Source organism: Podarcis melisellensis (genome assembly GCF_964234715.1).
Source record: "Podarcis melisellensis genome assembly, chromosome: 15".
Taxonomy (NCBI): Eukaryota; Metazoa; Chordata; class Lepidosauria; order Squamata; family Lacertidae; genus Podarcis; species Podarcis melisellensis.
The window spans coordinates 37,535,725-37,549,682 of record NC_138532.1 but is presented as its reverse complement, the minus strand read 5'-3'; positions in this window follow the sequence as shown (position 1 = coordinate 37,549,682).

The window sequence follows — 13,958 nt, the reverse complement described above, 5'->3', positions numbered from 1 at the left end:
CAACCATTTCCAGAGTAGGCAACTGGTCAATCTCATGTTGTAGTCCAACAACCTCTAGGGGTCACCACACTGGCCACCTTTGACATTTGAGCACTTGGGCATGATCACTCAGCCTCAATAGAGCACACATTTGTTATGTGTGTCTGCTGTACGATTTCAACTCCTTTGACTATATTTCAGAGTTTGTACCAGCAGAGGGTGCTGCGCTCACAATTTTAGCAACTCGGAGAATTCAGAGGAACAGCAAATAAGGTTACTTGTTCGGGGAATGTTGATATGAAAATGGAAATAACAAGACAACTTTATTCTTCCGCAGGTTTTTTTGTCCAAAAAAATATTATTGTTATTAATATTTTCTTGCTCCCCAGCCAGCTGCTGTGGATCGTGATGATATTAGGAATGACAGCTAAGATTTCTTTTTCCACCCGCTATGAGAGAGGCTTATTTCAATTTTCTGTAATCCGGAGAAGGGGAAGGTGTCCTTCTGTTGTTGACCTCTGCTTGAAGACTCAAGGAGAAATAGCATAAGCACCGGCCAACTCTTGGGAGGCTGGGTGTCATGGCAAGCCTCGAGAGAAAATGTTGTGTCTCTGGAGGCTTTGAGCCCCAGAGCAATCGGATCCACCTTGTTCATAAATTCAGTTGCTGGGGCAGAATGAGGCCAAGCCCAGACAAAAAATGAAAAGTAAATGCATGGGCATAACCAGGATATTTTTTGGAGGGGCAGGCCTTTGGTTAGGGGGGCAGAATCTGAGTTATGTATTTTTATTGACTTTGGGGGGGGGGACTGCCCTTCCCTGCCCCCCTGGCTACACCCATGAGTAAAAGCATAAAGAAGAAAATTGTGAGCTGCACTGTGTCCTTACGAAGAGTGAGTAATCTATGACTGTCTGGATGTTGCTGGACTGGAAATTGCATTATACTTGACCCCCAGTGGTGTCTGATGCCCATTGGGATTGGCAGGGCAGAAGGTAGGGAGCACATCCCGTAGGGAAAGCCAGAGCCAATGACAAGAAGATGGTAAGGTGGAGGCAGACTGAGGTTGGTGGGGCAGTGCCCCAATGAGCCAGCCCCTAGTGCTGACCACTGGGTTTTCTAGTTGGGGCTGATGGGAGTTCAGTGACATGGGAAGGATCACAGGCCCCCCCCACCTGGTCTGTACCATTATGGAACTGCCCATTCCATTTCCATTAGCTAGAAAAGTCTGTATGTCACTCTAGTGCTACCCACAATTCTGGCTCCAGGTTTTGCCAAGGTAGCTTGGCGGGGGTGTCCCCACTTTGAGTGGGCCCCACCACCTCTGCCTATTCCCTTGTCCTCTCCTTGGGGGCTCACATCTGCCCAGTTTTCCTAAAGGAGCACTGAAGGCAAATTAAGGGTGTTGTTCCATTGCACCTGGCAATTCACCCCTCCCTTGCCAAGGGCAGATTGTCCAGAGAAGGAATATATATGATGCAATTGATCCAGACGGGCAGAACTTAGCTACTTTTTACAACATTCTAAGACAGTGTTCAAGGGCAAAGCCTGGATCACGAGCTCCTAGGAAAGAGATTATATTATAGTCATCTCTCGAACGGTCATTTGATGCAAAATGTGAAATAATCTTTCTGTGTCATCAGTGAGTATCATCCCTGAGCGCAGTGAAAGAGGATGCATGTGGGATGAAGGCAGAGTTTTATAGAAGATGTGCTGGGTGCCTCTTGCTAGGCTGAAATGTACTGAGAGACAGATTACCTGACCGTAAACAGAGGGGGAGAGAGAGAACGAACTTCACATTTCCACACTAGCTCGACTCTGCTTGTGAGAGCATCACCAGGAGGCAAATGCCTTTGTAATAGACACTGTTTGCAGGTACCTGGCAAAGGAATGGTGCTGAGTTTGTGTCAGGGCTGCGTACTTCGGAAGAGAGGTTGACATATATAATGTTATGCAGGTTTCATTCTCTGGTGGCTTGTAAAAACCCCCGAAAGATGTGCCATCTTTCTCTTGTGTGCATGCGTGTCTGTCCCTCCCACATGACCTTGGCTATTTTCTTAGCAACACTATTAATGTGAATTAGGGAAGACGGCGTGTGCAACATTTTACGGTGATGATTTATTACCTGCCCTTCACCCTAGGTTCCCAGGGTGGGTGGCAACAATTTAAAACAACAAAGCTAAAAACAAATTACGGAATAGGTCCTAAATGTATACCTCTCTTGTCTCAAAGGCCCAGGTAAAGAGGTTTGTCTTCCCCCATATGATGAAAACTGTATAGTGAAGGTGCCAGATCCACCTCTTTCAGGAATTCTTTCGCTGTGATTCCTTTATTGCAGGGGGTTAGGCTAGATGACCCTTGGGGTCCCTTCCAACTTTGATTCTATGATTAAAGTGATTGACTAATTAAAAAATGCAACTTAAGTGAAAGTCAAAAACGAGGGGTGCCTGCTGAATCTGTGCTGGAAGAGCATTCCACAGCATGGGACCAGCGACACTAAAAGTCTGGTTCTAGTTGAGCCTCTGTAACATGGGAGACAACTAATAGCACCCGGATACTTCAGGGTAGGAATGGAGTCCAGTGGCACTTAGCGGGTGGCAGAGGATAGCTATCAAGTGCCACTCTTTGATCTGCTAGACTCCCTTTCCCCCTCCACATGCTGAGAATAGAACTTGATACTTTCTGCATACAGATCTCTACTGTTAAGCTATGATGCACACACCTTCAAGATACAGGTTATGAACATAGCAACCTTCCTGGGAGCATTAACTTGTCATGCAAAGCGCACGCTCTACCACTGAACTTTTGTCCCTATGCCTCGGACATTGCAGTGCTGCTTCCAGTCAGAGAATGCCATACTGGGATTGATAGACCAATGGCCCATCCTGGCTCCATGCAGCCATCAGTGGGCAGCAAAAATCCATTTATCCTCAAAGCAAGGGTCTGCTGGGCTTTGGGCAATGTGCCCAGAGACCAGGATGAGTCCTCCACTTCCAAGTTTTTGCCTTCGCCTCAAATGCTGTCCTATCAAAATAATCTGCGGATTACCACTGGTTGAGTTTATTGGCAGCAGAGATAGTGTAGGTGTTTTTTTCCGGTTGTACAGGGGGAAGTGGAGATAAGAGGGAGGAGGAGGAGAGCAGGAGGACAACTTGACGAACTGACTAAGATAAATTTAGTGTGCTACAGGAAATCGAAATGGGAAATAAAGATCTCCAGGAACTGAAATATTTAAAAAGATAGAGAAGTTAGGCCACAGGCGCGAGCCGTTCCAAGCCCCGATTTCCCCAACAAGCTGATCCTTAAATCAATCTATCACCCTAGCCAGACAGAATATTGTAAAACTAATAGAATGGAAGAAAAATTGAAATGGAAGTGAGGCCATTCTATGAAGTAAAATGACAGAATCCCTGAAATTTCCATTATAATTACAAACATATTTCCATCTTTACTGCTCCCCCACATCTGCTATGCCTTCCTCTAAGTGTATACATAGATATTATTAAGATCACCCCACTTTATTTGGTGAGAAGGCTGCAGCGCTTACCTGGGTTTGGTTTCCTTTGGAAGCATATTGGCATTCTGTAATGCTTGTGTCTATTTACAAATATACTGGCTGGTCCTAAGCCAGGAGCAGCCAATGTAGTACCCTACAGATGCTGGTAGACTACAGCTCCCATCAGCCCCAGCCAGTATTGCCAGTGGCAAGGATGATGGGAGTGGCCCTCCAACCACATCTGGAGGACTCTATATGGGCAAGGGCAAAGGGAACACTCTCAACAGGCAGCCAAAGTCCATCACTCCCATGTCAGGTCACTCCAAACTCTGCTGGCTCTGTCTCCATCTCTCCTTCAAACTTCAGTTTTCTCCCTTTGTTTTTTCTCAGAGACACTTGCCTGGTGGTAGAGCATCAATTTTCCATGCAGAAGGTCCTCTCTGAAACCCTGGAGGGCCACTGCTGATCAGTGTTGAAAGCATTGAGCTAGATGGACCAGTTGTTTGACGTGGTATAAGGAAGCTTCCTGTGCTCCGGTGCTACTGCAGTCAAAACTGTGAGTATCAGAATGCCAGATTTCCTAATTTAATCTAGATTTACCCTTTCCTCAAAAAACCCCCAGTAAGTAAAAAAACAAAACAAAAGTATGTTGTCAGCAACTGAACTGCAATATCTGAATGACTCATTTGCAATATTAATCCCCTATCTGGAAACTCTTTAAAACTGTTATCTATAGACATACTTAAGGTAAAGGTACCCCTGACCATTAGGTCCAGTCGCGGACGACTCTGGGGTTGTGACGCTCATCTCACTCTATAGGTCGAGAGAGCCGGCGTTTGTCCGCAGACAGCGTCTATGTCATGTGGCCAGCATGACTAAGCCACTTCTGGTGAACCAGAGCAGCGCACGGAAACGCCATTTACCTTCCCGCCAGAGCGGTACCTATTTATCTACTTGCACTTGACATGCTTTCGAACTGCTAGGTGGGCAGGAGCTGGGACCAAGCAACGGGAGCTCACTCCGTCGCGGGGATTTGAACCACTGACCTTCTGATCGGCAAACCCTAGGCTCTGTGGTTTAAACCACAGCACCACCCATGTCCCTATAGACACACTTACTTGGGTGTAAATCCTATTAGCTGGGTTACTTTGGGCTCCCAGTCTCTTTCTCCTCCCTCCCCTTTCCCTGGGGAGATCACTTTGGTTCTGCTGAGGCGGCAGTTTGGCTTCACCCCCAGAGGTGCACTCCATTGTCTCTCAGTGCAGATGGATGCCAACAACATATTTTCCTTGCAAAAGTAGATATTCAGTATTCTGCATTGTATCCAATGTGAGTCATATTTAGGGATGCAAGTAGGCATCTTTTTCTGGTCTGCCCTATATTTGCTTCATGCAGCACTGTTTCCATTCCACTGCAATTTGTCTTGTGCCAAAAACTACATTATTTGTCTCGCTGTCTGCTGTTGCGATATTACATCACTTCTGTAATTAATTATGTTGTCATTAATTTATGCCATCTCATTAGTAATGCAGATGGGGGATGGATGAACATAAACTTGTAGCATTTGTGGACTGAAAGTAACAGCAACAGTGAATACTAATCGTATTCACTGGGTTGATTTCTGTTCTGGACATTGGACGAATAAGCAAACATGGGCAATTTCTGCTAAGGTTTCTGTTATCATTGGAATTCTCCAACATCCCTAGTCATGCCTGGAGTAGATCCATTGAAAATAATAGACACGACTATCTTCTGCCCTGGGACGCAGGTGGCGCTGTGGGTTAAAGCCTCAGCGCCTAGGACTTGCCGATCGAAAGGTCGGCGGTTCGAATCCCTGCGGCGGGGTGCGCTCCCGCTGCTCGGTCCCAGCGCCTGCCAACCTAGCAGTTCGAAAGCACCTCCGGGTGCAAGTAGATAAATAGGGACCGCTTACCAGCGGGAAGGTAAACGGTGTTTCCGTGTGCGGCTCTGGCTCGCCAGAGCAGCGATGTCACGCTGGCCACGTGACCTGGAAGTGTCTCCGGACAGCGCTGGCCCCTGGCCTCTTAAGTGAGATGGGCGCACAACCCCAGAGTCTGTCAAGACTGGCCCGTACGGGCAGGGGTACCTTTACCTTTTTATCTTCTGCCCATTTATTTCCATGAAACTAATTTGAGTAGAAATTAGTTGGTAAGAACCCTCTGTTTCTATTCCATGATAGTCTGTCACAAGCCTCAACACTTGCAGGTAGGGCAGGAAGATAGCGGCCATCCATTGTTCTTCCTCCCCACATCTGGAACTCAGAGCTATACTGCTTCTACACCTGGGGGTTTCATTTCGCTGTCAAACCTATCCTTCATGGATATTTCTGATTAAACCTCTAGCGCCTAGCACTGCACAACGTGGCAGTAAATTCCACAAGTTAAATTGTGTGTTGTGTGAAGTACTTCCTATTGTCTGTCCTGAACCTAATAGTTAATGCAATATAAATCAAGAACTTTTGGGAGCCTTTGCTGCATGGCTGTATAAAAGCTGGTTACATCATAGACAAATAAATGAACAGTTTAAGGAAGACAATAAGAAAGGTTTTAGTTATACACTTTCAAACTTTCAAAAAGAGATAGTCGAGAGGGACAGAAAATTACTTTAAAAAACATACAATCTCCTACTTTATGGGGAAACGTTAGATGAAATGATAAAGTCAGCACAAATAAAGTGAGCTCAGGATGTAGGTCATAATGTACAATTTGAAGATTGGGAAAAGATTTGGAAGGTGAATCTAAAATTTACAGATTGTATATTACTGAAAGAGAATTATATGAAAATGATGTATAGATGGTATATAACACCAGAGAAAGTGGTCAAAATGTATAAAAAGGGATCAAAAACTTGTTGGAAATGTAAAGAAAAAGATGGTACATTCTATCATATGTGGTGGGAATGCAAAAACATTAGAAATTATTGAGAAGTGATATATAGTGAATTGAAAAAAATGTTTTAAAATACTTTTGTTAAGAAACCAGAAGCATTCCTCCCAGGAATTTTAGACCAAGATATAAAAAAAGAAAATTGGAAATTATTTATGTATGCAGCAACAGTGGCAAGAATTATATTATCACAAACTTGAAAGACAGAAGAAATACAAACGAAAAACTAAAGAAAAATATATATGAAAAGGACAACAAAGACCTCAAAAGAGAATGGGAACCATTTACAACATATATGAAGAGGCAACATAAAGAAATGGACTCATTGGCAGGGTTTGAGTAAACAATCACAAGTGTATACAACAAAAAATAAGACTATAGTGGTACCTCAGGTTACAGACGCTTTAGGTTACAGACTCCGCTAACCCAGAAATAGTACCTTGGGTTATGAACTTTGCTTCAGGATGAGAACAGAAATCACATGGCGGTGGTGTGGCGGCAGCAGGGAGGCCCCATTAGCTAAAGTGGTTAAGAATGGACCTCCAGAACAAATTAAGTTCTTAACCCGAGGTAACACTGTATATGTATTGGGAAACTTTTGGGGAAACAATATGCAGGGTGAACAATATGAAAATAAAACAAAACGGGAGTATGAGGGAAGTCCAGGAGAGGAGGGTGGAAATATGAAAAATTGTTAAAGATACAGTATTTTTCGCCCCATAAGACGCACCGCTCCATAGGACGCACCTAGGGGTTTTTTTGGGGGGGGGAATAAAGAAAAAAAAATATTCCCCCCCAGGTGCAGGGCTGGTGCGGGGGAGGCCCGAGCTTCCCCCGACCCCAGCCCCGAGAACAGCCTGCTATCCGCAAGCCTAGGGAGCCCGGCGGGAAGTTGCACCGGTCTCCCCAGGCTTGCGGAGAGCTGCGCGAAGCCCAGGCGCGCTCTTCAGCGCGCCCGTGGCTTCGGAATGCAGGCAGCGCTGCGCAACCCTCGGGAGACCGGCGTGAAGTCGTGCCGGTCTCCAGAGGGTTGCACAGAGCTTCCTGAAGCCTGGAGAGCGAGAGGGGTCGGTGTGCACTCGTTCTCCAGGCTTCAGCGAAAGCCTGCATTCGCCCCATAGGATGCACACACATTTCCCCTTCATTTTTGGAGGGGAAAAAGTGCGTCCTATAGGGCGAAAAATACGGTATATTGTTGGAAGAAGTATACATGGAAAAATCATATATATATATCTGGGGCGGGAATCTTTGCCCCCAGCAAGTTTTGAGTCCAAGTAAGTTATTGGAAATTGGATGCTATTAAGCACCGCCTTGTGTGTTTTTTCCTGCTTGCTTCCATCACGTTGGAGGCAATCACAACTCCAGCCTGTCGGAAGATTGCCTTGTCCATTCCAATGATCTTTAACTGCCCGTTTTCACTGCAAAAATCACAAACGCTTTTCTCATTGTCCGGTTGCCTTGCCGGTCGCTTCCCATTTCTTTGCTTTCCAATCCCAGGACTCTGGGCCAGTCACATCCCATCAGGCCTTTTCTACATCTTGCCCCTTTCTTTTTTCCTTTGGGTTGCCAGCAGTTCTCCTGATGGCTTCAGCTTCAGGAACATTGCCGCCATGATAAGCTAGGAGCTTATCATGTGTGTGTGCTGATATTCTTGGGCTTGCTGCTGAATGTATATTGAGATTTCTGTTTGCCAAGTCTAAACGGGGCGGGCATCAGGGAAAAGGGGGCACCATCCCCCAACCTCCATCTGCTCTCAGCTAACCCCCACCCACCTTCCTTATTTACAACCAGTCCAAAGGCTAGCCACCAGCTTCTTCCTCCTTCTTCTCACTGATGCCCTTGCAGAACAAGGATGGGGACAAAAGTAGATTTAGTTGGCTCTGTCTGTCATTGGCTCTGACTTCAGCCATGGTTGTTTGTGGTATAAAAGTGCTTTAAATGTTTGATGGTGATGTGACCAAAGTTTGCAATTACATACCACTGCAGTTTGTATTTGCACATCTGGACTGAAATTAAACCACTTTTCTACAATGTAAAGTGATATTGCTGCTGCTATTCGTAGTAGTAAATTTGCATGCTCCTTTTCTAAATGAATGGGTTGTTTCCAGATGACCTGTTTCTGTGAGCACTCATCCTGAATTTTTTTACTGGGTGTTTACACATCTTCCCATTCAACATTCATTCATCTTGTACTTTTCAGTTCTATTCATCATCACTTCCCTAACTGCGAAAAGCTTGTTTAATTTGTTGTTGTTGCATCCAGGTGACAGTGTTTTGATCCTCTGTAATTACACAAATTGAACTTTCCATTAGATAACTATATGCTTGAGCCCCTCCCTCAAAATAGTGGCAGTCTGGAGGCACCCCCTAACCTGAGGCTTCCAATGCCTTGACCTTCCCGTGTGGATTAGAAAGTGAGGAATGGTATGGGCCTGTCAGCTTCTGTTAGGTCTTTGGGAAGAATTAGTTGCTTTTTCAGGTGACTTTATATGTGCCCAGTGAAACACCCCATTTACCACACCCTTCATTCTATTTGGTAAGCTTGGAATTCGACCCTTCCCACTCTAGGCTTCCCGGTCTCTTTGCAGGCCTTACAAAAGCAATCTAGTTTGTCTTTCTCCCCGCTCCCCCACACCTTCCCCCCAAGCCCCACTGTGCATACAGCTGCTAAATAAAAAAAGCATGTAATAGAGATAGTTGGATTGTCAGGTTTCATAAAGTAGCCTAGGAATCTACAAGCCAGCCTTTCTTTGCCAGCCTCGCTCCTTCTCCCGTAACTGAGCTAACAAGATATCTCAAGGATATTCCGGTTAAGTGGTTGCAACATGAGCAATCGGCAAGAAGGATGTTGGGTCGGGCGGGGGGGGGGGTACTGTGCTGTGCTTTTCTGAAGGGAGAAGAGGAAGAGAGAGATTTGTGCCATGTGGCATCAGGTGAGGCTTTGCAGCCTCAGTGGAATAGGCGGATGAAGCACCAAGGTGGAAATCAAAGGGTCCTTGGCATCACTCAAATCTGGAACACTTGTTCAATATTTTCTTTACATTAAGTGCCTATTGGGCGGAGGGGTTGGCTAGGTCCCCTTAGGGATATTTCAACCCCATTCCTGGATTGGCAGCTTTCATTTAAGGTTCCTTCGGGGACGTGGTTGGTGCTCTTGCCTAAACCACTGAGCCTATTGGGCTTGCTGATCGGAAGGTTGGCGGTTTGAATCTGCGAGACAGGGTGAGCTCCCATTGCTCTGTCCCAGCTTCTGCCAACCTAACAGTTTGAAAGCATGGAAGATAAAAGGCATTTCCGTGCACTCTGGCACTCATCACGGTTCCCATTGCGCCAGAAGTCATGCTGGTCACATGACCCAGAAAACTGTCTGTGGACCAACACTAACTCCCTCTGTCTGAAGCGAAATGAGTGCCGTACCCCATAGTTACCTTTGACTGGACTTAACTGTCCAGGGGTCTTTACCTTGCCTTTTACCTTCACACATCTAGTTTGTTGAACCCTCATCCTGATTTGCTTACACAAAGCTTTAAATAGTGGTTAGATTGGGAACAGGAACATTCCACACTGCAACATTTTGTTGCTGCCATGTGTGTCCCCCTATATAAGATAGGCCTGCTAAGACAGAGCACAGCAGCTGCTCGTCTTAATGCTACCTAGTAACTTTTTATTGCTGCTGCTGTTTTAAAAAGGCTATTAAACACCTTGAGCATTTTGTAAAAAAAGGAAAGACGGGACATAACATCTTTTGAAAAAAAGAATCCAACAACAATAACTTCATGGTAGAGGAAAAATTGTGGGAACTACCGGGTCCAAGGTATGTAATATTGTAGCCATGTTGCCAAATAACACTCTGGTAGCTCTCCTGTTTTTCCTTCCTTAAAGCACAATGGATAAATTTACCTCAGACTTTTCGCCTCTGAAAGAATAAAGTCATGGGCACCCATTATTGGCTTTCTTTTACCTCAGTTGATGCATCAACTGAGATGAATATCCCTTTTTGCTCCATTGGAGGGGGATAGAACAAAAACAAAAAAAAGGAAAAAATGATGGGAAACATCGATATTCTCCATCTCCTAAAACCCAGCAACTTGCCTTTTGACACTCCATCTTCACAAAGCCTCTGCTCTCTGAAGATTAATTGATGTTGTGGTCCACTCAGCCTGTTTCCAAATCCCTTTTGAGCCACCTTTTAAAAACCACCTGCCTTTAAGAATAAATAAATAAATAAATAAAAGTCACCAAGTCTCTCCCCCCCCCCCCCACTTTTAAAAAAGGAACCTGGATTCTCAAATGATTGTCCGGCTTGACAAATTGGATTCTGAAAGCTGATTCTTGAAAGAAAAGGCCGCAGGTTTGACAAGACAAGAAACAGCTCATCCTCTGAGGCGGGAGGATAAATAAATAAATAATGGAAAGAAAAGAAATCCCATTCTTCCACTCTCCTGCGACTCAATGGGCAACCCCCCCACCCTTGTTGCTGATAAGATTATCTCCTCTATGATAGGCGGCAGAGACGTACAATGGAGACCTAAAGCAAGCTGTACTTTTGATAGCCCCCTGATTAATAGAACTGTCCAATGAGGACCTTGGCATCTGGGAAGAATGATTAATGACATTTTATGTGACCTTAGACCCTTCCCTCTTCCCCAGGAAACATGGGGAAGAGAAGGGCGATAGTCGCTGGTGAATTCTTTCAGGCTGACAACTTGAGATTTGCGCCCGACACCCTTTTGTGTATCGGAAATGGCACTCTGGCAGGCGGCAGTCCCTTTCTCACAAAAATCAATAGCTACTTTGCCAGTCCCTTTACCGAGACATGGACTTGACTGCGCCTGTTCCAAAAAGGTGGCCTTTTTTTCAATAAGGAGATGGACTCCACCGCCGCCGCCCTGTTTTTGACATGCATCTACTCCAGGCTCCCAAATTCACTTGCCATTATCTGGAATGGGCCTGCCCTGCAAGTGACCATGATGTTAGGGACAAGTCAGAGCCGGTCTGAAAATGCCCTAAACTGCATTTATTCCAAACAAAACCTATTACCATGTAGAGTCAATCTCCAAAACCCACAGTTGTGCAGTTTTGTAGTAAAAGTTAGTTGTGGAAAGTGCAGGGTGATTTGGTCCCATGCTGCCATGGAATTCCCTAAGCGGTTGAACTCTTCAATTTGATTTAATATTTCTATGCTGTTTTTCCAGTAACAAGGTTCATTTTTTAATGTAAAAGTTATATACCACTTTAATATTTGAAAACATCCTAGCCTAGATGATCTAGCTTGCACCAGCTGATGAACATCAGACAGATATAAATAATACTTACCGTAAGTCCCTCTACCGTTTTCCCTATCTTTTCCATAGTTAGTTCCCCATCAGTTTGCACTGTTTTTTTAAGTCCTCATGAAAATTCAGGATATGAATGTGAATTTTCCCCAATATCCCAAATATTGTAAAGCAATATTTCCTAATATAATGTATTTTTGTTTGTGTTTTTCAGTAATTTATGCACACTTTATTTGTTTAACTTATTACATGTCTATCCTGCCCCTGCTCCCAAAGGAGCTCAGAGCAGCGAACAACAAGTGTTAAGACAATAACGTATTTTAAAAGTCTTTAAAGAAATTACTGAGAAAGATCTCTGCTTAGAAGCCTTGTTGAAACAGGTTCTTCCTGCTTGAAGGACAACCAAGATGGCCCTTGTCTAATATTCGAGGGGAGGGAATTCTGAAGGGCAGGTGCCAGAACACCGAAGGACCAATTCCTATATTGTATGGGATGAACCTCCTGATAAGCTAGTATCTGCAGAAGGCCCTCTCTTCTGCAAAGCACAGTGATTGATTGGTTATATAAGGGGTGAGATTATATTTCTGGTATTCTGGCTCCAACCTATATAGGGCTTTACATGGGTATAACCAGGATTTGGGAGGAGGGGAGGTAGGATTCATGGGGGGGGGGGGCAGAACAGGTTTTTTTATTGATTTACTTGATTTAGGTGGGGGAGGGAAGATGCCCTCCCCCCCCTGGCTACACCTATGGGACTTTAACTTAATTTTGCCTTTTTGCATATATTACTTGGCTGGATAACTGCAGGGCAACATTCAGAGGAGGACAAGTTCAACTTTAAATGTGAACTGAAACAAATCCCCCCCCCCAATCCCTAGTGTGGGATGAGTCTGGTCAGCTGATTTCATTTAGCCTTAGGATGTGGCACACTTTGTTGCAGGATGTTCTTTCTTTCTTTCTTTCTTTCTTTCTTTCTTTCTTTCTTTCTTTCTTTCTTTCACAGTGGCGTAGCGTGGGGGGTGCAGGGGGGGCCGGCCGCACCGGGCGCAACATCTGGGGGTTAGGGTTAGGGGGCGCAAATCCACGGGTTAGGGGGCGCAAATTACTTGCCTTGCCCCGGGTGCTGACAGCCAACGCTACGCCACTGTTCTTTCATATAAATACACACCGCACAACCTAGTGGCTAGCCCAACCAGGAAGGAGAAGGGCTGCAGTCAAATGTTCTCAGTCAATATAAAATAAAAATTGTCAGGCAGTGCAATTACTGATGGTCAAAGTTGAAATGGGTAGGTTTCTGAACTGCTGAATCCCCATCTCTCTCATATTCATTCTCTCTCTCTCTCTCTCTCTCTCTCTCTCTCTCTCTCTCTCTCTCTCACACACACACACACACACACACACAGTTTCTAAGGAAATAATTTGCATTGTTGTTTTTAACCATAGTTTGATCCAGCTTAGCTGTGTAAAGCAGGAATTTAAAATCTTGCTCAGTAAAGGGAGTTTTCCATGGTGCTTGCCGCTGCAGAACTATTAGCCCATTTACAGATAGGTAGCCGTGTTGGTCTGCCATAGTCAAAACAAAAAAAAATCCTTCCAGTAGCACCTTAAAGACCAACTAAGTCAGTTCTTGGTATGAGCTTTCGTGTGCATGCACACATCTTCAGATACGAAAGCTCATACCAAGAACTGACTTAGTTGGTCTTTAAGGTGCTACTGGAAGGAAATTTTTTTGTTTTGACTATTAGCCCATTGAATACCAAAAATACCGTCCTCTGATACTGGTTTTTGCAGCCCCTCCACCCCACCCCCAATTCTACAAAGGGCCACTGAGGGGGGGGGAACGCTGACACAGGTCCTCTAATGCAGAAGGTGCTTGTGAACTCCCTGCTGTGACTTTCCCCTCTCCCTTTTATCTTTTTGAATTGCAAATAGAGCTTCAGGTCTGGGGATGAGTCATTTGCTGGCTTGTTAGGCAATGCATAGAAGGCAAGGTACAAGGAGCTATACAAGCAGTTTCACTGTTCTTGCTGATCTCCAGGAGTTTACCTGGCTTTTTACTGTAGCTGGCTTTGTGCAAAAACTTCATCTCTGCAGAGATGGAGCAGTCTCCTATGATAGGCAGTGTGACAAGTGACTTGCACTCCTGCCTATGGACAATGAGATGGCAGCCTTGAGAGATGCTCCTCAGTGCTGTAATGGTAAATTCTGAAGTGTAGGAAGAGCACCCATAGCTGTGTCCCCAAGGAGTGCTTAAAAATGTGGCCATCTTACGCACATTTAACTTTTTCAACCTTATGCGGTTGA